Raw genomic sequence first — 25162 nt, 5'->3', positions numbered from 1 at the left:
GTTGGAAGTCTTAGCAAGAGCAATTAGACAAGAGAAGGAAATCAGGGATATCCAAATAGGACAGAGAATCTGTCAAAAACCTCCTTTCCCTCATAAAGGACTTTGGCAAAGTGTCAGGTTACAAAATACATGTGCAAAAGACAGTAACATTTTTGTACACCAAAGACAAACAGTCAGAGAACTTTGGCATCTTCCCAACCAGAGAAGTGAAAGACCTTAGCAATGAAAGGAACAAAACAATACTCAAAGAAATCCAAGAAGACACAAACAAATGGAAAAATATTCCATGCTCATGGATAAGAAGAATCAACATTGCTAAGATGACTACCTACCAAAGGCAATCTACAGATTCAATGCAATACCCATTAAATTACCAACATTAGCCAGGCTCGGTGGCTCAGCTGTAATCCTGAGCCTTTGGGAGGCTGAGGTGAGTGGATTGCCTGAGCCCGCGGGTTCGAGACCTGCCTGGGCAGTGAGACCTCAACTCTACAATAAATCAAAAAATCAGTCGGGCATGGTAGCATGCACCTGTAGTTCCAGCTACTTGGAAGGCTGAGGCGGAAGGATCACTGGAGTCCAGCATGTCGAGGATGCGGTAGCTGGGAGCAGTCACTGCACTCCAGTCTGGGTGACAGAGTGAGACTCCAACTCAAAAAAATAATAAATAAATAAATAAATAAATAAATAAATAAATAAGTTACCAACATAATTCTTCTCAAACCTGGAAATGACAATACAGAAATTCTGATGGAAACATAAACAACCATGAGTAGCCAAAATAATCCTTAGCAAAAAAAACCAAACCAAACCAAAACAAACAAACAAAAAACAATGTGGGAGGAATTATGCTTCCAGACTTTAAATGTAACTGTAAGGCTACAATAATCAAAACAGCCTGGTATTGGTACAAGAATAGGCATATGGACCAATGGAACAGGATAGAGATTCTGGAAGCAAAACTTCAATTTCTTAATCATCCTCGACAAAGCCTCTGCCAACAACCCTGGGCAGAGGAGAACCTATTCAGTAAATGTTGCTGGGAAAATTGGTTGACCACATGCAGAAGATTGAAACAGGACCCTTACATATTATCATACACAAAAATCAACTCTGAATGGATCAAAGACCTAAATGTAAAGCCTCAAAATATAAGAATCTTAGAAAATGCAGGAGACACCCTTACAGAAATCAGAGTAGACAACCAATTCTGGATCAAAACCCCAGGTGTCCATGCCATAAGAAATAAGATAAAGTGTGACCTCATTAAAATGAAAAGCTACTGCAAAGCAACATAAGCCATCAAGAGAATGAGGAGACAGTCCACAGACTGGAAAAAAATATTTGCCAACTATATATCTGACAAAGGCCTAACATCCAGAATCTATAAGAAACTCAAATGTGCCAAAAAGGAAAAACAGTCCCATTAAAAAGTGGGCAAAAGACATGAATAGACACTTGTGAAAAGAAGATACACAGGCAGCCAACAGACACATGAAAAAGTGCTTAGTCTCACTAATCATCAGCGAAATGTGAATCAAAACCACATTGAGATGCCACCTAACCCCAGTAAGAATGGCCATCATTAATAAAACAAATAACAACAGATGCTGGTGAGAATGTGGAGAAAAGGGAATGCTTCTACACTGCTGGTAGGAATGCAAACTAGTTCAACCTCTATGGAAAACAGTGTAGTGAATTCTAAAAGAACTAGAAATTGACCTTCCATATGACACAGCATTCCCCTACTGGGAATATACCTGGGGGGAACTCAAATTGTTCTACAAAAAAAGATACCTGCACATGCATGTATATTGCAGCATTGTTCACAATAGCAAAAATGTGGAACCAACCATGTTGCCCATTGAAATTGGACTGAATAAAAGATTGCGGTACATATACATAATGGAATACTATGTAGCTGTATAGAAGGAAAAACATATGGACTTCACTGAAACTTTGTATGGATTTAGAGTCTATAATACTCAATGAACTATCACAGAAACAAAGGACAGAGTGACATATGTTCTCACAAGTCGACCCTGAACATTTACTTTAATACTGTAAAGAAGGGATTGGAAATAGATGCATGCTACTGGGGTGGGGGTGGAGCCACAACATCAATAAGGGTACCTGATCTCAAACCAGGCAAAGTGGGGGCCAAAAGGAGAACCAAAATTTACCTGTATGATGTCCACTTATATTCCTAATCCTCAATTGTACCTCTACATCTTAAAAACAAATTCAATCAAAGTTAAAACTCCACTTAAATAATCCTCCAAAGAATTTCCTAGACAATGCCTAGCACTACACTGAAAGGGCCCCTGAAAATCTCCTCTATTCATTTTCAGGTCTAGGACAATTTTGAACTCTTTAATTGCTCTAATGCTATCTGTTTTTTCTATATATCTGATTATAGGAATTCATTATAAATTGATCTTCTTATTTTATATTTCTGTTAATACATTAGCACTATTGATAGTGCAACTCATAAATCACCTAAAATACAAACATTATTGTTTAAATGTTTATCTCTATATTATGTAAATATTTTCTTTTTATTAGGAAATGGAAGTCTGCTTTGTGAAGTAATAATTTCAAAGTAATAATTTTCAAAATAGAATTAAATTGATAATTAATATATATTCAATTAATTTGTTGAACAAAAACCAAAAAAAGTATGTCTTCCACTCAATATTACTGATACTCTCTCCATTGTGGCTTTTCTCTTTGGTGTGCTCTGTTTAAGGCCATGGTGCTAGTAGATTTGTGCTTAGCTGAAGACTGTGATGAGATGTCAGCATGACCAACCTCATAACCATCCTGTGACATTGTTGTAGAAAATTGCTAGACTGAATATTTTTCAAATGAACTTGTGAGTACTGCTACTGTTCATCAGTTTCCATGACTTCCTATAAAATAGCTTCTATAAAAGTTTCCCATTTTAAAGAAACACATTAAAAAGAGAGCTAAACTTATAGAAATATGCTTTTATGATAATGCCCCCTTTTAATTTTGCTTCACAAGGCACATTATGACCTTCACCATGGAGGTTTTACAAAGTAAGTACATTAGCAACAAATAGTTAAGGCTTTCAAAAATAAGTCATTAAATGATACTATAGATAATAAGTCCTTTTAGGAGGATGAGCTAAAAGCATGCAATTTGAAAAGGGAATTTTTGCTTCCAGAAAGCGAAAACCAAATAACAAATGTACAGAATCAGACAACACATTAAGGAAAGTTTTTCTCATGAATATGAACAGTGTCTCAAAGGTACAGTTTAAGATCCTGAATGTAATATTTTCACAATATGTACACTTTTAAATAATCAATGTTAATAAACAAAATAAAACAAGAAAAATGTGTTCCTCATTTATATTGCTAAATATTTGCAACCACATTCTTTTAAGTTAAACATTTTAAGAACTAGATTAAACTCTCAAGTTAAAAAGTAATATCTACTTTGTGTAAGAGAAGATCATCATGGTTGAAAGAAAAGAGTGAAAAACATTTTTCTCCTTTCAATCTTGTCCTCCTTCCTTTAAACTCTCGTAACATTTTTGTTTCTAAAACTTGTTTAAGTACTGCGACTTTACAAATTTTTGAGGCCACTTGTGATTCAACAAAGTACTGGAAGTCCTAGCCAGAGCAATTAGGCAAGTAAAAGAGAAAGACGACATTCAAATCAGAAAATAATAAGTAAAATTAACTCTGCGGATGATATATTATCGTATGTAGAAATCTCTAATGATTATACACCCACATACACACATACAAATGGTCAGAACTAATAAATGAATTCAGTTGAAGGGTACACAATCAACATGCAAAAAAATCAGTTGTGTTTCTACATACTAACAAAGAACAATCCAAAAAGGAAATTAAGACAACACTTTCACTTGCAATGACATCAAAAAGAATAAAATACTTAGGAAAAACTTAACCAAAAGAGATGAAAGACTTGTACACAGAAATTGATATAACACTGCAGCAAAAAAATCAAAGGAGACACTAATGAATACCAAAACACCATGCTTATAGATTGAAAGGCAGTATTGTTAAGACATCCATGCTACCAAAGTAATCTACAGATTTAATGTAATTTCTATTAAATATTAAATGATATTTTTGCAGAAATAGAGAGACTCATTTTAAAATTTACATGGATACTCAAGGAACCCTGGATAGCAGAACAAATAAGAATAATTAAATTAGAAGTCATATTCTTCTTGATTTTCAAACTTACTCTCCTCTGGAATGAAAACCTTTCCCTCTACTCTTTTAGATTCAGTATTTGGGGGCCTGTGCATAAAGTGACAAAACACAGAATAGACAATGTTTATTCATATGCATATGAGTGCACAGAACATAGAGGAAGGAAAGAAAATAGAGTATGAAGACTCCTTAAGAAAGCATGCTTACATTTGCTTTTTATAGTTGCATATGAACCAATGTAATATGAACCAATGGAGAAAGCAATATGCTCCAATAACATGTTCTCAAAGTTTGCTTAAAAAGGGTGACAGAAGCTGTTTGCTCATTAATTAGAAATAGGGTTTTATATACCTAACTTAATAGGGAAAAGGGAGTGGGAAGAAAAAGACTTCAATGAGAGAATTAAATGTGCTTTTTATGAAAGACAAATGGGTTTTCAGAAGAATGAATTAAAAAAAAGAAAGTTTGCGATAATGTGTGTTTGTGCAGGTGTGAATGGTCTTCTATGTCTTCATTGCTGATAAAACTCCCCTAAAAAGAAGACTTAGGGCACAGTCACAGAAGTGTCTGTCTCTAGTCAGATAAGGAAAACTGAAAAAAAAACGTATTTTGCATCTAATGAATTTCAAATGTCTTCAGTTTGAAATAATATTTATGCCAAAATGGTATATTCTGGATCTCTTTACTATTAAAGTATATTAATTAAAATAGTATGATACTAGCATAAGAATAATTTCATAAACCAATGGAATATACTAGGGAATCTAATAACAAATCATCATTTACATGGTCAAATGAATTTCTGCAAGGGTGCCAGGACCATTTAGTGGCAGAAATAATAGTCTTTTGAACAAATGTTTCTGGGAAAACTGTATCTCTATATACAAAAACTGAAGCCAGATTCTTAACCTACAATATGTACAAGAATAATTTCAAAATGGATCAAAGATGTAAATGGAAAAACAAAACCTATAAAGCACTTGGAAGAAAACATAGGAGAAGGTTTATGACATTGGAGTAGAAAATGATTTCCTGGATATGACACCAAAAGCACAGAAAACAAAAGAAGAAAAATAGATAAATTGAACTTCATTTAAATTAAAGACATCTGTGCATCAAATAACATAATCAGCAGAGTGAAAACACAACTCACATTATGGGAGAAAATATTTGTAAATAACTTATCTGATAAAGAGCTGTTATATAGAATTTATAAATAACAAGAAAAACAAATTACCTTATGTAAAAATAGGTATGGAATGTGACTAGACATTTCTCCAAAGAAGATATACAAATCACCTATAGGCACAGAAAATAAGATTCTTAACATCATCAATCATTAAGGAAGTGCAAATCAAAGCTACAATGAGAACCACTTCAAACACATTATAGTGACTACTATATTAAAATGAAAAGACAGAAACTAAGTATTAGAAAGGATGTGAAAAACTGATACTCTTGTACACTGTCAGGAATATAAAATATATTCCAGTTTGCAACTGTTGCAAACAGTATAGTAGTTCTTCACGATATTAAAAATAGAATCATCATATAACCCAGAAAATCCATTTCTGGGAATATACCTATACAAATTGAAAGCAGAGACCTGAGACTTAAACAAGTATTTGTACGTTTATGTTTATAGCAGCATTATTCATGATAGCCAAAAGGTGAAATCAGCCCAAGTATCCATTGATGGATAACTGGATAAGCAAAATATGCTATTTACCTACAATGAAATATAATTTAACCTTAAAAACATTTAAAAAAATCTGACACATGATGGCACATGGATGAATTTTGAAGATATGTTAAGTGAAATAAGTCAGTCACAATGGACAAATACTGCATGATTCCACTTACACGAGCTACTTAAAGTAGTCAAATTCATAGAGACAGAAAGTATAATTGTAGTTCTCAGGGACTGGGGGAAGGCTAGAATGAAGAGTTATTGCTTAATAGGTACAAAGTTTCAGTTCTGCAAGATAGAAAGAGTTTTGGAGATGTAATGATGATTTCATAACAATGTGAATGTACTTAATGCCACAAGACTGCACACTGATTTCAACTTTCGGCTATCATGAATACTGCTGCTATAAACATAAACGTACAAATATTTGTTTAAGTCTCAGGTCTCTGCTTTCAATTTGTATGGGTATATTCCCAGAAATGGATTTTCTGGGTTATAATGTGGTAAATTGTGTTATGTGTATTTGCTGCATTTTAAAAATGATAATAAATTATTGAAGATTGCAGAGACCTGTTTATTTGGATTATAATTACTGATATGTATTGCATATGAAATTAAAGATGATAAATAAAATAAAGTGATTAACTCAATATAAAAATTTAAAATAATCTTAAAAATGTTTATAAGATCAACAAACATTAGCATAAAAAACATATTTATCAAAAATATATATCCCAAATCAAAAATCTTAGTGAGAAGAATAACATTGTTTAATAATTTTGCAAATCTTTGTAAAACATGGTTTAATAGAGGACATTTAGGTTTTCATAGCGTCTTTTGTCTCCTGTATGTTCTAATGTGCTATTTTGGTTGAAGTATATAAAGAAAATCCTATCTCACAAATTATGTAATTGAAAAAAATATTCCTATAGCCTTTTCAAATAAGTGTGGATGTTATTTTTGATACTACACCAAACCTTAGCAAATGGCAGTTTCTTAAAGGTCAGTTATGAAAAATTTGAAACCATATCAATGAACTTTTCATACTGTCACAGTAAAATGCATTTGTGTGTCTTGTACTTTGAAATAATCTTTTACCCTTGAATGATTTTGTAACAAAAGCATTAGTATTTGAAAAATATTTTCTCACTGATTTAAACAGATCTTCCAAATGTTGACACATTTAATACAAAATATTCAAAACCCAATGCTTGCTAATATCAACAGTTAATGCATCGGAAAAATCACAAATAACAGTATTGAGAAGATGTCACACTCATAGTGCCAGATACTAGTTTTCAGAAATTATTGATTCTGGACTGGCCTTAGTGGAGTGAGAATAACATTCTGAGTCTTCAGAACCCAAGTTATAAGAAGTCTTGCAGCTTCTGCCCATGTCTTTTGGATCATTCATTCTGGGGTATTCAGTTACATGGAAGAAGTCCAATAACTTTGAGATTGTTGTGCTGTGAGGAAGTTCAAATAAAACACATGGAATGGTCACATAAAGAAATACATATCCAACCAATCCCCAATTATTCTAGCCATCACATCTAAAGGTTATAGACAAGAGAATAAATAAACTTTGTTGGACATCCAGCCCAGGAATGTTTCATACGACTTTAGTCTCAGATATCTGATTGCAATGGTATCAAAGATGCCAAGTAAGAATTGCCCAGAGGAGCTCAGTCAACTCTCAGAGCTGTCAGAGATAAATTGTTATTTTTATTAAAGTGATTACATTTGGGGATGATGTAATATATGGAGATAGATAACCCAAAAGACACTTTCATGTCTAACATACTAGCATTTTTTTTTTTTTAGTTGAGTCTCACTCTGTCGCCTAGACTGGAGTGCAGTGGCCGCTTCTGGCCACCGCAGCCTCGACCTGCTGGGCTCCGGCGATCCTTCCTCCTCAGCCTTCCGAGTAGCCAGAATTACAGCCATGCGCTACCATGCCCGGCTGATTTTTTGATTTATTGTAGAGATGCGGTCTCGCTGCCCCAGGCGGGTCTCGAACCCTCAGGCTCAGGCAATCCACTCACCTCAGCCTCCCAAAGGTGCGGGATTACAGGCTGAGCGACCGAGCCCGGCCATACTAGCATTTTTAAAGATATAGTTTAAAGGTTTCCTAGAGTGCTACTTGCTATAGTCTATATTATGGTACAACTCCCGTACTTTTCATAAATAACATCACATTTCCTAATGGATGTTAGTTATATAACATCTGATTTTCATAACTTCTATTTGCCACCAATCTCACAGAATCATGTTAATTCCACAGGGTGAGACACAATAGTAGTAGTAGTAATAATTATAGCTCATATTTTTATATATTTAAAAAATTATTCTCTCTAACACAATGTTATGCATTATCTTATTTGTATTTTGTGCATGAGTAAACTGAATTACAGAAAACTTAGTTAACTTGTTTAGGTTTGAAAAAGTAATGTTGCTGAAGATCTCACCCAAGAGTTTAACTCTAAAAATGATGTCTCTATGACCAATAAATTAGCAAAGTTTTTTAATAATTAATTAATTTGCTCTCAAGTTTGCCTCTGCATACGGTTCATTGCAGTGATTTTCACACCTTACGCATCTTAAGAATCACCAACAGAGATTTTGTTTGTTTATAAACTATAGTCAGATTCTGTAGCTTCAGCTGAGATGAATCAGAATCTCCGCTCGAAGATCCTAAACATATGGATTTGTGTGTGTGTGTGTGTGTGTGTGTGTGCGCGCGCGTGCGCGCGCCTGCCTTTATGTGCTAATATTTCTGATGATTTGCTAGATTTGAGAACCACTGACTTATGATACTAAGAATTTGTGTTTTTCATTTTCTTTAACTCAGCCAAATGGATTCCTAGGAATGACTATGTATTAACATATATTGTTAACAAGAATTCTACCTGAAGAGGAAGTTTTGTTATTCTTATTTACTGGTGAGGAAGTTAAGGTTTAGAAAGGTAAAATAATGTTACCAAAGTCACAGCTGCAAAACAGCAGAGTAGGTCGGTCTGACTCCAACATACTTCTCTTTGTTTACCTTCTTCCTCATTTGCCTTTCACCTTCCATTTACAGTAAGAAGTATCTTATCTCTGATTCATGCTCTGGTTTGGGTAGATGTGACAGGCAATCTAATTTGAGCTTTTTAAAAATATACATTATTCAATTGAAAATACTATAACTACTCTAGTTCTGCAGTAATCTGTCAAAAGGCCTAATTAATATTTGAAATAGTCTATGGACAGTAAAGATGATGTGTATTATTTATAACCTTTGTATTCATATTTCTTAACATACTTGACATACTCCCAATATTTGTTTATCTTACTGGCTTCCCCACCTTGTTATTAGGTCTACTGAGTTATCTCTATTTTAGCAGATTTTTAAATCACTCAATTTAAAATTAAACCTCCTTCTTCCCACCCGGTAAGTCTCCATCTTATATATAATGCAGGCTTTATATTTCTTCATGGCACTTATCACTAGCTTTTGTATGGTTTATTTACTGCTCCATTTTCAAGACCTAAAGTAGTGCCTGGCATACAGTGGACACAATATAGATGTTTATTAGATAAATAAATAAATCGATGAATGAATAATGAGCCATGTTATTTGTCTTTAATTTATAAATTGCTATCCAGTTCTTTCTTTCTGAAATTTGAAATTATATTTTCAAATTTTTTGTGAATATTTCTTAAACTCCCATATTTTTATATTGTTCTTAGAACCTTGTTTAAAAATATATAAGCAACAACAACAGAAAAAAACACATGACTGACCCAAACATCTAACAGAAAGAGTTTTTCAATTTGACAAATGGGAGAAGTTATCTCCATAATAATTAAGGAAACAGAATTTATAGCACCATGTAAGTATATTCTCAAAGAAAAATAATATTTTAGAAATGGGAAATTATCTAAGCAGACTTTATTTTGTAAATGCACTGATTTTTATTTTATTTTATTTTTTATTTTTTGAGTTGGAGTCTCACTCTGTCGCCCAGACTGGAGTGCAGTGGCATGCTCCTGGCCACCGCAGCCTCGACCTGCTGGGCTCCGGCAATCCTTCCGCCTCAGCCTTCCAAGTAGCCAGAATTACAGACACGCACTACCACGCCTGGGTAATTTTTTGTTTATTGTAGAGGTGAGGTGTCGCCAGTTGCCCAGGCGGGTCTCGAACCTGCAGGCTCAGGCAATTCACTCACCTGGGCCTCCCAAGGCACGGGATTACAGGCTGAGCCACCGAGCCTGGCCAATGCACTGATTTTTAAAACAAAAATTACAATTTGCATTGATGTCATCTGAGGGTATTCATTTACTGATAAAGTTATTGTAAACCCAAAGGGTTCAGGACAAGTTTTCCATTGTAAATGTTCATGAGACATACTGAAAGAATCTCGGTGATAGCTATAATTATGCAATATGAGTGTGTCTTGATTTACCTGCCTTATTTCTTTTCTTTTTAAATTTTATTATTTAAAATTTTTTTTTATTTAAAAATGTGGGGTACAATTTAAGGTTAGGTATACAAATGTTCATAATGCAACAACCTTTTCAAAAATTTTTTATTATGAAGATGTGGGGTTCAATCCAGGGTTAAGTATATAAACATTGATCATTCAGGTATCCTTGTTGATGAGGTATGCCCCTCCCTCCCCTAGCAGTTTCTCTCAACTGCCAATCCCACCCCCCAGACAGTTTCCAACTAATAATTGCTTTCTTATAGCATTATAATTGTTCAAGGTCTACTTATAAGTAAGAGCATATGCCAATTGCTTTCTTATAGCATTAAAATTGTTCAAGATTCACTTATGAGTGAGAACATATGAAACTCTGTTCTTTGTTTCTGTAATATATCACTGAATATGATGGACTCCAAATTCATCCAAGTTGCTGAAAAGTCCATATATTTGCCCTTCTTTATGGCTGCATAATATTCCATTGTGTATATGTACCACAATTTTTTTATCCAGTCCAACTTCGATGGGCAACACGGTTGGTTCCATGTTTTTGCTATTTTGAATAGACCTGCAACAAACATACGTGTACAGATATCTTTTTTGTAGAATAATTTGAGTTCCTCCGGGTATAATCCCAATAGAGGAATTGCTGAGTCATATGGAAGGTCATTTTCTAGTTCTTTCAGAAATTGCCACACTGTCTTCCAAAGAGATTGTACTAGTTTGCATTCCCACCAGCAATGTAGAAGCATTCCTTTTTCTCCACATCCTTGCCAGCATCTGTTGTTGTTTGTTTTATTAATGATGACCATTCTTACAGGGGTTAGGCGATATCTCAATGTGGTTTTGATTTGCATTTCTCTAATGATGAGTGAGGCTGAGCACTTTTTCATGTGCCTGCTGGCTGCTCGTAACCTTCTATTGAGAAGTGTCTATTCATGTTTTTTTCCAAATTTTAAAGTGGTTGTTTGTTTTTTTGAGTTCCTTGTAGATCCTAGATGTTAGGCCTTTGTCAGATACACAGTTAGCAAATATATTTTCCCATTCTGTGGTCTGTCTCCCTGCTCTCTTGATGGTTTCTTTTGCTTTGCAGAAGCTCATTAATTTGATGAGGTCCCACCTGTCTATCTTATTTCTTAAGGTTTTGGACTTTAGCGTTCTGAATAGGAATTAGTTCCCAGTTCCAATTTCCCACAAGGGTGTTTTCTAAGATTATTATAGTTTGAGGTTTTGCGTTTAGGTCTTTGGTCCATTTTGAAACAGGTAGGTGTCCTGTTTCAATATTCTGCATGTGGTCAGCCAGTTTTCCCAGTACCACTTACTGAATAGGTTCTCCTCTCCCCAGTGGTTGCTGTTGGAGGCTTTGTCAAGGATGAGTTGCTTGAGGAGTTGAAGCTTTGCTTCCAGGATCTCTATCCTGTTCCATTGGTCTATGTGCCTGTTCTTATACCAATACCAGGCTGTTTTGATTACTGTGGCCTTATAGTAAAGTTTGATGTCAGGAAGTGTGATACCCCCTGCTTTGTTTCTTTGACTATGGATTGTTTTGACTATTTGTGGTCATTTATGTTTCCACATGAATTTCTGTATTGTCATTTCCAGGTCTGAGATGAATGATGTTGATAACTTCATGGATATCACGTTGAATCTGTAAATTACTTTTGGTAGGATGGAAACCTTAAAAATGTTGATTTTTCCTATCCATGAGCATAGAATATTTTCCCATTTGTGTCTTCTTGGATTTCTTTGAGGAGTCTTTCACTTCTCTGGTTAGGAAGTAACTGAGATATTACTTTTTTTGGTGGCTATTGTGAATGCTTTTCATTTGGGTCTCTGCCTGCTTGTTGTTGGTGTGGAGGAATGCAAGTGTCTTTTCCACATTTATTTTGTACCCTGAGATTTTACCAAAGTCCTTTATCAGTGCAAGCAGGTTTTTGACAGATTCTCTTGGATTTTCAAGGTATAGGATCATATCATTAGCAAAGAAGGATAACTTGACTTCCTCTTTTCCTATTTGGAAACCCCTGATTTCCTTCTCTTGTTTAATTGCCTGAGCTAGCACTTCTGATACAATATTGAATAAGAGGGGTGAGAATGGGCAGCCTTGTCTCATTCCAGTTTTCAGGGGAAATGTATCTAGTTTCTGTCCATTTAGCAATATGTTAGCTGTGGGTCTGTCGTAGATGGCACTTGCAATTTTCAGGTATATTCCTTCTATACTTAGGTGTTTGAGGGTTTTTATAAAGAAGGGATGCTGGATTTTATCAAAAGCTTTTTCTGCATCTAATGAGATAATCATGTGGTTCTTATTTTTATATCTGTTGTTGTATTTAATGACATTTATGGTCTTGCCAATGTTGAATCAGTCCTGCATCCTGGGGATGAAGCCTACTTGGTCATGGTGGATAATTTTTGAGATATGTTTTTGGAATATATTTGCTAGAATCTTGTTTAGGATTTTTTCATCTATGTTGGTAAGGCATATTGGCCTGTAGTCTTTTTTTGTTGGATCTTTACTTGGTTTCTGTATCGGTGTAATACTAGCTTTGTAAAATGATTTGAGGAGAATTCATTCTTTCTCAATTGCCTGGAATACTTTCAATAGGATTGGTATCAGCTCTTCCTTGTATGTTTTGTAGAATTCTGCTGGAATGCCATCCAGTCCAGGGCCTTTTTTTTTTTGTAGGTAGTTTTCGTATGACACAGTCAATTTCCTGGGTTGTTATTGGTCTATTTAGTGTCTCAATGTCTTCTTGTTTTAACCTGGGGAGGTTGTGTGATATCAAAAAGTCCTCCATTTCATCTAGGTTATCAAGTTTATTTCCATATAGATATACATAGTAATCTCTGATAATCCTCTGTATTTCTTCAGGGTTAGTTGTGATGTGAACTTTTGTATTTCTGATTGTGTTTATTTGGGTGACCCATCAATCTTGTTAATTCTTTCAAAGAACCAGCTTTTTGTTTTGTTGATGTTTTCTATGATACTTTTGTCTTCTATGTCCCATAGTTGGGCTCTTATTTTTGTGATTTGGATTCTTCTGCTAAAGTTGGGGTTTTGGTTGTCTTCTCCTTCAAGCTCCCATAGGTGATTTGTTAGACTCCCCACTTCTGATTGCTCCATTTTCTTGAGTGTGCTCATAGAAATATAAATTTCCCTCTTAGAACTGATTTCATGGCATTCTAGAGGTTTTTGTAAGATGTTTTCTTCATTTTCGTTTGTTTCCAGGAATCTTTCAATTTCTTCTCTGATTTCAGTGTTGACCCAGTTGTTGTTCAGCATCATGCTGTCTAGTGTCCCATGTCTTTGTGGCTTTGATATTTATTTTTATTCCTCTATGGCCTGAGAATGTGCATGGAAAGATTTCAACCTTATGGAATTTGTTTATGCTTGATTTATGGTAAAGAATTTGATTGATCTTGGACTACGTTCCATGTGGTGATGAGTAGAACGTATATTCTGTGATTGTTGAGTGGAATAATCTATAGATATTTACTAAGTCCATTTGGTCAAGTGTCAAGTTGAGGTTCTAGAACCCCTTTTTGATTTTTTGCCTTGATGATCTATCTAGGGCTGTCAGTGGGGCATTCAAGTCCCCTGCTATAATAGTGTTAGAGTCAATATCCTTTTTTAGTTTATTTAGTAGTTGCTTTATAAATGCTGGTGATCCTGTGTTAGGTGCATATATGCTTAGGATGGATAATTCTTGTTGATGAATTGAATCTTTTATCATTATGTAGTGCCCTTTTCATCTTTTTTAGTTTTTGATAGCTTAAAGGTTATTTTGTCTGATATTAAGATTGCAAATCCTGCCTTCTTTTGTGATCCATTTGCCTGGAAACTCGTTTTCCATTCTTTAACTTTGAGAGTATGTGGATCCCTTGTAGTGAGATGAGTCTCCTGGATGCAGCAAATAATGGGTGTGGGGGGCCAGCCCCCACAGAGAGATTGGAGGGTCCCTTGGAAAGTGTGGCAGCGATGGCGATTATTCTGGAGAAATAGAGAGGGGAGAAAGAAAGAGACTGGACTCCTGCTCAGGTGACCAGAAGTCGTTTAATGTGTGTAATCCCAGGGCTTTTATCCCCAAACTCTGCAAAGTCATCATCACAGGAAACAAAGGTAGCATGTGTCTTTCACATGAACAGGTCCAGGTGCACAAAGGACACCCCCGCACTCTCAAGCAAATGTTCTTTCATATGTAAGGAAGAACATGAGGAAGAATAACCACAAATTGTCTTTTTGTATCTTATGCTAGCTTAATGGTCCCCAAACCAGTTTCTTACATGCCCTTAATTGTATTACAACTACATCATCTTGAATTAACATCACTCAATGTCTAAACCCAAAACCACCATAGTGAATTATTAACTTCTACTATTATGTGCTAATTCAAACTAGCTTTTATTAAAACAATTGCTGCTATGGTTACACTCTCCTACTACCAGCTGGCCTAATTCAAACTTCACTAGCCCCCCTAAATCAAACTAAACTAACCACACTTCTATAATAAAATGGTTACTTAATTTTTCCTAATCTATATAAACTATTTTCTTAAAACCTATATCTATAAATTTCTAAAGGTCACATTAAGAGAACCTGTGATCTGCACTAAGGTTCCTCAATGTGACTCAAAGCCAAACTTAAATTGTGATAAAGCAAAAGACCAAAGCTGTGGGGAATGGGAACAATAGACTACTAGGTTCGCTGTGTTCATTCTGGTCTCAGAGTTTTCTGTTAGAGCCAGCTGGAGCTTTTCTTGGTAGTTTGTGCCAAATGGAAAATGAGGGAGGGAATGGGTCAACAGCTCCTGAACACATCCTAGTGGTCTTGGGGTCTATGGCCCTTCCTGATCCATAACACTCAGTGGGCCTCTGTGGCCGGCTCCCAACATCTCCCCCTTTTTTATTTTTTAGCACAAAACCATGAAATTTCATATTGAGCTGAGATATACTCTTTTTTAACACTCTGAAAATGATTGGAAGTAGACACAGCAATAAAAAAATCACTGCTCCACAAATTCCCACATTAATGAATATAGACATTAACAATTTTTGATCAATGAATGAAGAAAAATTGTTAGAGAACTGGCCAATTCAGTAGGCTGGGATTGCTTTTCAGCAACCATTATATTTTGAATTTCCGGATGCAATTAGTAAGGTCATGCTGAAGTCCGAATTATTCCAAATTCCAAGAATATGATTTTTAATTTTGTCCCATGTGTGGACAGATGTATTTACCTCTAAAGGAGTGAGGCAAGTCAATTTAAACTCAGAGTAACATTGAAGAACCAACCTAATTTTTAAAGTCACAAGTTCTTGTCCTATGGCTAGAACCGCTTCTTCCAAAGCATTAACTTTGCTCTCTAGTTTGTGATCAATAATCCCTTGGGTAGCTAAGGCTATAGAAGCATTCTGAGATAACTGATCAGTGAAGGTAGCTGTATGGACCCCCTGAGCTGAAGCCACAACTGAGATTGCTACCAAAGTAGCAACAGCTATTAGGGTTGTAATTCCCAAGACTGCAGCGGGCAAAAACCCTTTTTGTGTTTTCTTCAGAAGAGAATTGACTTCGTACAATGTTTGTAAACCATATTCATCATACCAGCGAGATGACAGTTGTACTGGAACCATTAAATAGGGAGGTGTTTCAAGATTACAAATCCCTTATAAAAAGCATCAGTTAAACACTTAGTTAAAAGACATTTCATACAAGATACCTTATAAACATTATTGTGATAGTCAATTGCAACAGTTTGATATTCATTCCATACAAGAAAAACATAAGGGGATTGTAAGCAGGCTCTTATTTTGTAGGTATGAACTCCCCCACGTGGTCAGGTTAAAACAACTGGTTTCAGGGCAGCAAGGGCCCTCCATAAGTAAGGTTGAACTATTTGTTTATTTCCAATAGTAGTTGTTAATATCGGGGGTAGCCATCCATTAATATGCTGCCTAGGAGGGGATGGAGTGGAAGTAGTAGAGTAGGGTCATAAATTAAGACCCCAGTCACTAACAGATAGTCTTTCACCATATACGGAGTAGTCCACTTTAGATTTATAAATGCACTCTCTCCATTTTGGATACCCAGTGTCTTGTTGGATGAGTGACCAGTCCTCCATATTGTTAGGAGAGCAGATGGGTATGTTGGATGGGGGCAAAGTTCTTGTGACACGATGGGGGTCAGTTCCTCTAGGCATTAACATTTTGATTTGCCAATCGTCTCTATTATTGCTTTGGGTAGGACTATTAGTGATTAAAGACTTTAAAATAGACATTAAACAAGGTGCTTTAAAATTGTCGAAGACTGAATTTTCATAAAAACAAATAGGAGGTGAACTAGAATGTCCTTCATAAGAAAAATTATTATTAATAACATGTTTTGTTTGAGCATAAAATAAAGCAGGTCCCCCCCATTAACTGGGGAGAGTCAGTAAATACATTAATGTTTCATTATTCCAAGTAACTGGCTGAAATGTTGGAGGATTGGGCATATAGGCCCAATAGGTTTTATTGGCATCAACTGCATAAACCGGACTGGCTTGAGTCATAAAAATAGCTATCATAGCCAGAAATATAATTGCCGGGCTGATAGGGATATATTGAGAGGTTACCATTTCTCCTGCTTCCTCAACCAAAGATTCAATTTGTTCCCACATTGGTAGTCATGAATGGCAAGCACTGAAAACATTATGTCTGGTAGCTTGTCATCTTGTATGGGACAGCCGAGGACAAGGAATATTCTAATCCTGTAGTGAAAGATTTCTCATCTGGTGGCTCAAAGTTGTTCCGTCCCTGAGTGAATCATGCTGAAGTTGTGGCTCTGCAAGCAGTGGGCATTCCTGAAGCAATGAGGAAGGTTCCTCCTCCCAGTGACTAGTAGGCATGTTGTCACATCTAGCGTTCCTCTGAATCGGTAGTATCCTGGCCACTCATTTTGGTCACCAGGTCAATGCAGGCATATCAGATAAATTGATAGGAATCCAAATAGGGGTAGATTTGTTCTGTGGATATATGCAAGCAAATTCCCTCCCACTGGTTAGCAATATGTCAGGCCCTCTCCATTGGCCTGCAAGGAGATCCTTCCATTTTACCATAGGTTTAACATTTCCTTCTGGGTTCCAGTGTCTAGTCATAGCTGAGTTGCCCAAAGAATTTAAATTTAAATGATTTATAACAAATAAAGCATGATTTAAAATATGGTGAGGAGAGCTATACTTAAACTCCCCCTCTGTTAATTTATTTATTTGATTTTTTAAAGTTTGGTGGGCTCTTTCAACTATGGCTTGACCTTGTGGATTGTAAGGAATTCCTGTGGAATGAGAAATATTAAATTGGGAACAAAACTGTTGGAGATTTAGATGTATATGCAGGACTGTTATCAGTTTTCAGTTGCTTTGGTATACCTAGCTGTGAGAAACAAAGGAATAAATGTTGTACCACATCCTTGTAGGCTTCTCCAGTTCTTGCTGAAGCTAAAATAACTTGAGAAAAATGTATCCATAGTAACATGCAAATAAGACAATTTCCCAAAACTGGGAAAGTGAGTTACATCCATTTGCCATAGCACATTTGTTTTTAGTCCTCAGGGTTTAACTCCTCCTGAAGCTGGAACAAAGGTGGGACAAGCTGGACAATTCTTAACAATTTGTCTAGCTGTTTCCCTGGGTAAGTGAAACTGATAACGTAAGGCAGTAGCATTCTGATGATGGATTTTATGAGAAAGTTGAGCCTGAGTAACTTCCTCAGTTTCTACTGCAGCACATACAGTAGACTTAGTTAGGGTATCAGCTAATTGATTGCCTTGGTGCAGAGGTCCTGGGAGGCCAGAATGAGACCTAATATGGCCCACAAAAAAATTGTTCCTCTTGGCTATGGATAAGGTGTTGTAACTGTAATAGCAATTCTAAAATAGTAGCTTTGTTTATGGGAATGGTAGCTATTTCAATATGGGGGAATAACCCCTTAACATAACATGAGTCAGTATACAAATTTAATTTAGAATGCTTTAAAGTGTTAAAAGCAAACAACACTGCTTGCAGCTCCGTCTTTTGCACTGACTTTTCTGAAGTTTGCAGCACATGAGACTCATTGTTAAGGATTGCTACAGCCTTTCCATTGGAAGAGCCATCAGTAAAAACCAAATTTGCCTCTTTGAGGGGAGTTGAACAGCTGCAGGGAAATATTACAGGATTTTGGTTAACAAATTGTAACAATGGACTCTTAGGTAAATGGAACAAAATCTGTCCCCTAAAACCAGTTAGCGCCACTTGCCAATCATCGCTATCTTGAAGCAAAGTTTGAAACTGAAAGTTGTCATAGGAAACAATGATATTATGTACATCCTGACCAAACAATTCAACACTTCTATGTCTTCCTTTAGTTATTAATACAGTCACTAAGTAAGGGTAAGAAACCAATACGTTTTTAGATGATGCCAGCAGGTGGAGCCATTCCATTGGTCCTTCTTGCCACAGACACCCTGTGGGAGTATAAGCAGTAGCCAGAATGATTAAGTCCCAAGGTGAACGATAGTCCAATCTTTTAACTTTCTGAGATTCAATGGCCTTTTCCACAAGTGTTAAAGCTTTACTGGCCTCTAGGGTTAAAGTCCTTTTAGAGCTTGGAGAGGGATCTCCTTGTAAGATATTAAAGAGAGGCTTTAAGTCTGCTGTAGTGACTTGTAAGAATGGTCTAATCCAGTTTATGTCTCCCAATAACTTCTGAAAATCATTTAATGTAATAAGGTGATCTGTACATAGCCGTAAGGGCTGGTGACTTACTGTTTGTGTATCCAAGACACGGCCAAGATAAGTAAAAGGTGGATTAGTTTGGATTTTTTCAGGTGAGACTTTGAAGCCACAATTAGTTAGAGCAGTCATAATTTGATTAAGAATATCATGCAAAAGAGCATGATTTTCATGAGCCAACAAAATATCATCCATGTAATGAACTAAGTAAAGGTCAGAATATTGGCTTCTAATGCCTTGTAGGGCAGCATCCACAAACTTTTGACACAAGGTGGGACTATTTTTCATACCTTGAGGTAAAACCTTCCACTGAAATCTCTGAAATGGATGCACGAAGTTCTCAGAGGGTAATTTGAATGCAAATCATTTACAGTCGTCTGAATGCAAAGGTATAGTAAGGAAGCAATCTTGTAAATCAATGACTATAACATTAAAGTTAGCAGGGATACCGGTTGGAGATGGCAATCCAGGTTGCAATGCTCCCATAGTCTCCATGGTAGCATTTATAGCTCTTAAATTCTGTAAAAGTCTCCATTTATCAGATTTTTTTCTTAATTACAAATATTGGAGTATTCCAGGGACAGGTAGAGGGTTCTATATGACCTGCTTCTGATTGTTGCTGAACTAGTTCTGTGGCTGCCTTAAGTTTTTCTGAGGACATGGGCCATTGTTCCACCCAAACCGGTTTGTCATCTTTCCAGTTTATTGGGTCAGCAGCTGGAGCAATGGCCCCTAGAATAAATTTGAGCAACCAATGCCTGCTCGGTCTGCCTTTTCACTAATTTGGACAGGTTCCTGTATTCCTTGCCCATCCTTACCAAGTCCCTTAAAGTGATCATAGCCCATTTGTAACATTTGTGCTGAAACTTTATCATTAGGGCTATATAAGAGCATGTCCATCTGAGTAAGAATATCTCTTCCCCAAAAGGTAAAGGGGGTAGATGGAACTACATATGGGCAGAAGGTTCCTAACTTTTCCTCATCTTTCCAATTTAAAATCTGAGAACTTTTTGCCACGGAAGGCAATTGGCCAATGCCTATAAGTCCTGAAGGAGGATCTGAGTTGGCCATGAAGCAGACCAGTCTTTTCCGGCTATATAAGATACATCAGCACCGGTGTCTAATAAACCTTTGACTCTTTGGATATACAATTCTTTGTAAGGTCTTGAATTAGTTACTTCTTGAACACAAAAAGCAATATCGCTAGAGCCAAATCCAGAGTCACCCCTAGGCAGGTTAGTTAAAGTTTTACCTGCTTTATGATAAGGCAGGAGCAGCAACTGGGCTATTCTTTGGCCTTTGTTAAACTGCACAGTTTTGCTAGGGGGAGCAACAAGCACCTGGATCTCTCCTGTGTAATCCAAATCCACCACTCCAGGAATAATGGAAATTCCTTGTAAAGATAAGGAACTTCTACCTAATATTAGACCCACTATTCCTTCTGGGAGAGGGCCCTTTACTCCTGTAGGAATTGGGGTTACCGGAATGTCCGGAGTTAATATTGTTGTGGTGGAGGAACACAAGTCCAGTCCTGCGCTCCCTGGGGTGGCTCGGATGAGCTCTGTGATGGAACAAAAGGAATGAACAGATTCATGGCTGTCACTGCCCCTATTGTTGCTTGGGGCCGGGGCTGGCCCCTCCAGGCGTTTCGCTGAACCGGGGCAGCCTGGTCCTGGGTTAAAGGGGTACCATTCTTATGAAATTTGAATTTGCAGTCCTTGGCCCAATGGAAGCCTTTTTGGCATTTTGGACATATTGTTTTTGGCCGATTATTTCCAGTAGGAGGCAGTGTTGTACTAAGAGTATTGGTAGCACTTTGTCTGGCTGGACATTTTCTGCTTATATGACCAAATTGTCCACAATTAAAGCATGAAATGGCTGAAGGAACCTTATTATTATTACTCCTTGCATATTTTGAATTACTTGAGAAAAAGATTCCCCCCTAAGGGCAGCGGCCATAGCCATGCCCTGCATATAAGCTGGGTTTACATCGGCACATTGTCTGACAAAGTCGGTAATTTGCCCTGTTTTCCTTATAGGTCTAATAAGAGCCTGACAAGTATTATTAGCGTTTTCAAAGGCCAGCTGCTTAATTAATATATTGCCAGCTTCCTCATTAGAAATAACCCGATTGACAGTAGTAGTTAACCTGGCAAGAAAATCCTCATAATTTTCATCAGCTCATTGTCTAACACTAGATAAAGAGGAAGTTTGAGTTGACTCGGCAGGCAATTTTTTCCAAGCCTTGATAGCAAAATCAGAAACTTGATTAAATACTTCTTTAGGTAACAATGATTGAGCATGATGAGTATTAAAAATTCCAGTTCCCATGAGCATGTCTTTATCAATTACAAACGTACCTGGAAGTCGACTTAAGTTTTGAGTCATTTGGATTTGTACCTGGTCCTCATTTTTCTGTCTTCCACAGTAAGTAGGCACCTCCAGACAGGCAACTTTTGGCCAATTGTTGCCAGTCAAGGGTAGTCATCCATTGAGAAGAAAACTGATCTAAAATAGTGAGTGTATAAGGGGCTAGAGGACCGTATTTGGCACTTGCCTCTCTTAGTTCTTTTACCAATTTGTAGGGCAGTGCTTCCCAGATTCTTATGTTTTCTCCATTGTTACCAGGTGTGAGAACTACAGAAAAACCTGCCAAGAGACTGAAATCTCCCTCCTTTTCTGCTTCAGCTCGAGCTGCCTGTATACCAAACAGATGAGGAGTAACTGATTCTAAAGGTGAAGGCATTTGCTTGACTGGAAAAACCTATAGGGGAAGCTTATTAGGGTTGTTAAAAGAATGACTCACTGCAGGAGTGTGAGTATAGGTTGGAGGGGAGTCACCTTCCGAATTTCCCTCAACCTGAGGGGCCTGTGGAGCAAGAGTATCATCAGTTGGAGGTGGTGCAGAGGCAGCGGCAAAGAGGAAAGTATCAGAGTCCTCTTCATCATCGTATTCAGCAGTCCTCTTGGAGGGAAATTTATCATAATTGTGCTGTGGGTCTAAAGCATCTTTAATTAAGTTCCACAAGGCAAAAGCATCAGAGGGAACTTTATCAGGACCATGGTTAGTGTAATACAGTTTAAGCTCCTGTCCCACCTTAGGCCAGGTGTCTAGATTCACTGTCCCCTCTTCAGGAAACCATGGGCACTGCTCCTGGACAAAATGCAGAAATCGGGCTAAATCAGCAGAAGAGACTTTAGTTCCACACTTAGAGAGAGTATTCATTAAGATACTGATGAACATTTTACGTTCCTTAGATTCGCTTTGGTCCATGATTAGATCACGGCTCTGGCTTCACAAAAACGTTGCTTACCCGTCCTCGCTCTGCCGGTCTCTACAGAGGGGTCTGCAGTACCCTGGGTAAGATCCTAGCTTCCCTGAAATGAGAAAAAAAGCTTACCTTTCCAGGGCCCCACGTTCGGGCACCAGGTGTGGGGGGCCAGCCCCCACAGAGAGATTGGAGGGTCCCTTGGAAGGTGTGGCAGCGTCAACAATTATTCTGGAGAAATAGGGGAGAAAGAAAGAGACTGGAATCCTGCTCAGGTGACCAGAAGCCATTTAATGGGTGTAATCTCAGGGCTTTTATCCCCCAAATCTGCAAAGTCATCATCACAGGAAACAAAGGTAGCATGTGTCTTTCACATGAACAGGTCCAGGTGCACAGAGGACACCCCCCCCCCACTCTCAAGCAAATGTTCTTTCATACGTAAGGAAGAACATGAGGAAGAACAACCACAAATTGTCTTTTTGTATCTTATGCTAGCTTAATGGTCCCCAAACCAGTTTCTTATGTGCCCTTAATTGTATTACAACTACATCATCTTGAATTAACATCACTCAATGTCTAAACCCAAAACCACCATAGTGAATTATTAACTTCCACTATTATGTACTAATTCAAACTAGCTTTTATTAAAACAATTGCTACCATGGTTACACTCTCCTAGTACTAGCTGGCCTAATTCAAACTTCACTAGCCCCCCTAAATCAAACTAAACTAACCACACTTCTATAATAAAATGGTTACTTAATTTTTCTTAATCTATATAAACTATTTTCTTAAAACCTGTATCTATAAATTTCTAAAGATCACATTAAGAGAACCTGTGACCTGCACTAAAGTTCCTCAATGTGACTCAAAGCCAAACTTAAATTGTGATAAAGCAAAAGACCAAAGCTGTGGGGAATGGGAACAATAGACTCCTAGGTTAGCTGTGTTTGTTCTGGTCTCAGAGTTTTCTGTTAGAGCCAGTTGGAGCTTTTCTTGGTAGTTTGTGCCAAATGGAAAAGGAGGGAGGGAATGGGTCAACAGCTCCCGAGCACATCCTAGCGGTCTCGGGATCTATGGCCCTTCCTGATTCCTGACACTCAGTGGTCCTCCGTGGCCGGCTTCCAACAAATGGGGTCATGGTTTCTTATTCAGTCCATCATTCTGTGTCTTTTCAGTGGTGCATTTAGTCCATTCACATTCAGGCTGATTATTGAAATGTGATTGTTTATTCCTGTCATGAGGTTCTTATAAAATTTTTCTGTTTGCTTGTTTTCTTTTGGCTTTGGGATTAATGTATGCGTGTGTTTTCATGTTATTGCACTGTATTCTCTGTTGATTCTGTGCTCTGTTGTTCTCTTGGGAAGTTCTGTTGTTCTCTTGGTAAGTTCTCTTCTGTGGTCATTCTTTTTTTTTTCTTTCTACTGTGCTTAATACTTTTAAAAGTGTCTCCTGTAGAGCTGGTCTGAAAACTGCATAATCTCTTAGGGATTGGATTTCTGGGAAGGATTTTAATTCACCATCACTGATGAAGCTGAGCTTGGCTGGATAGGAAATTCTTGGTTGAAATTGTTTATCTTTGAGGACTTTGAATATAGGGCTCAAGTCCCTTCTTGCTTGTAGTGTTTCTGCTGATAGGTCTGCTGCTGTTCTGATTGGTTTTCCCTGGTAGGTTGTCTGACCTTTCTCTCTTGCTGCCTTTGGGTTTTTCCTTTTGTGCCTACTTTGTGTAGGTGAATTACTATGTGTCTAGGGGTTGGTCTTTTCATCTGATGTCTTATGGGGGTTCTCTGTATCTCTAGTGCTTGGCTGGTCACATCTCTGGTGAGATGGGGAAAGTTTTCTTAGATTACCTCTTGGAATACTTGTTCCAAGTTTTTCTCATTTCCCCTTTCTTCTTCTGGGATACCAATCAGGTATAGGCTTGGCCTCTTGATATAATCGCACATCTCTTGTAGGTTCTGTTCTTTCTTTCTATGTTTTTTACAGATTGGGTTAATTCCATGTTCTGGTCTTCAAGTTCTGAGATTCTTTCTTCAGCTAGATTAATTCTGCTTTCCATGCTTGTCATCTTGTTATTTGTTTCCTAGATGAAATTTTTTATTGCCAGAATCTCTGTTACAAGTTCTTTCAGTGTTGCATCTTGTCTTTCTTGAATCTTATTCACTCTTTCCAACCATTCCCTCATCCCTGTTGTATTCTGGGGTCAGTTGTTGGTAACTTCCATTGTTTGGGCACCAAAGTCTCATTTCTCAGGAGTTTTATCTTCGGTAGACTTGTAATTGCCTGAGGTCTTCCTCTGACTTTTCCTCATTTATGACAGATTTCTTGTTGTTTTTTTTTTTCTTTCATTCTGTTATTTACTGTCAGTGGGAGAGGCTTTCCATTCTGATGTTTGCTCAGTCCTCTATTGTTCCCTGATCTGGGCTCTGGATTTGTTCTATTTTGAAATAGGATGGTGGATGAGAAGCTTTGCTCTCTCTTACAGTTTATGAAATCTGAGTAAAGTGGGGCATGGGGTGCTAGGAATCAGATGCTTCTTGCAAATTAATATGTTCATTTATTTTGTCACGTGTTCCCTGAAATCCACTCTCCACCACCTCTCTATATTACAATGCAAAGCAAAAACCAACACACACTACAAAACAATCTGGAATAACAACAAAGCAAAACAAAAACCATAATACACACACCAAAAAAAAAAAAAAAACCCAAGAAATCTAAACACAGGCACACATACCTAGTACAAAGTGAATAGAGAAGAAAGACAAAA

This window comes from Carlito syrichta, unplaced genomic scaffold (assembly GCF_000164805.1).
Source record: "Carlito syrichta isolate Samal-C Ts95f unplaced genomic scaffold, Tarsius_syrichta-2.0.1 Scaffold303623, whole genome shotgun sequence".
Lineage (NCBI taxonomy): Eukaryota > Metazoa > Chordata > Mammalia > Primates > Tarsiidae > Carlito > Carlito syrichta.
This window is presented reverse-complemented; position numbering follows the sequence as displayed.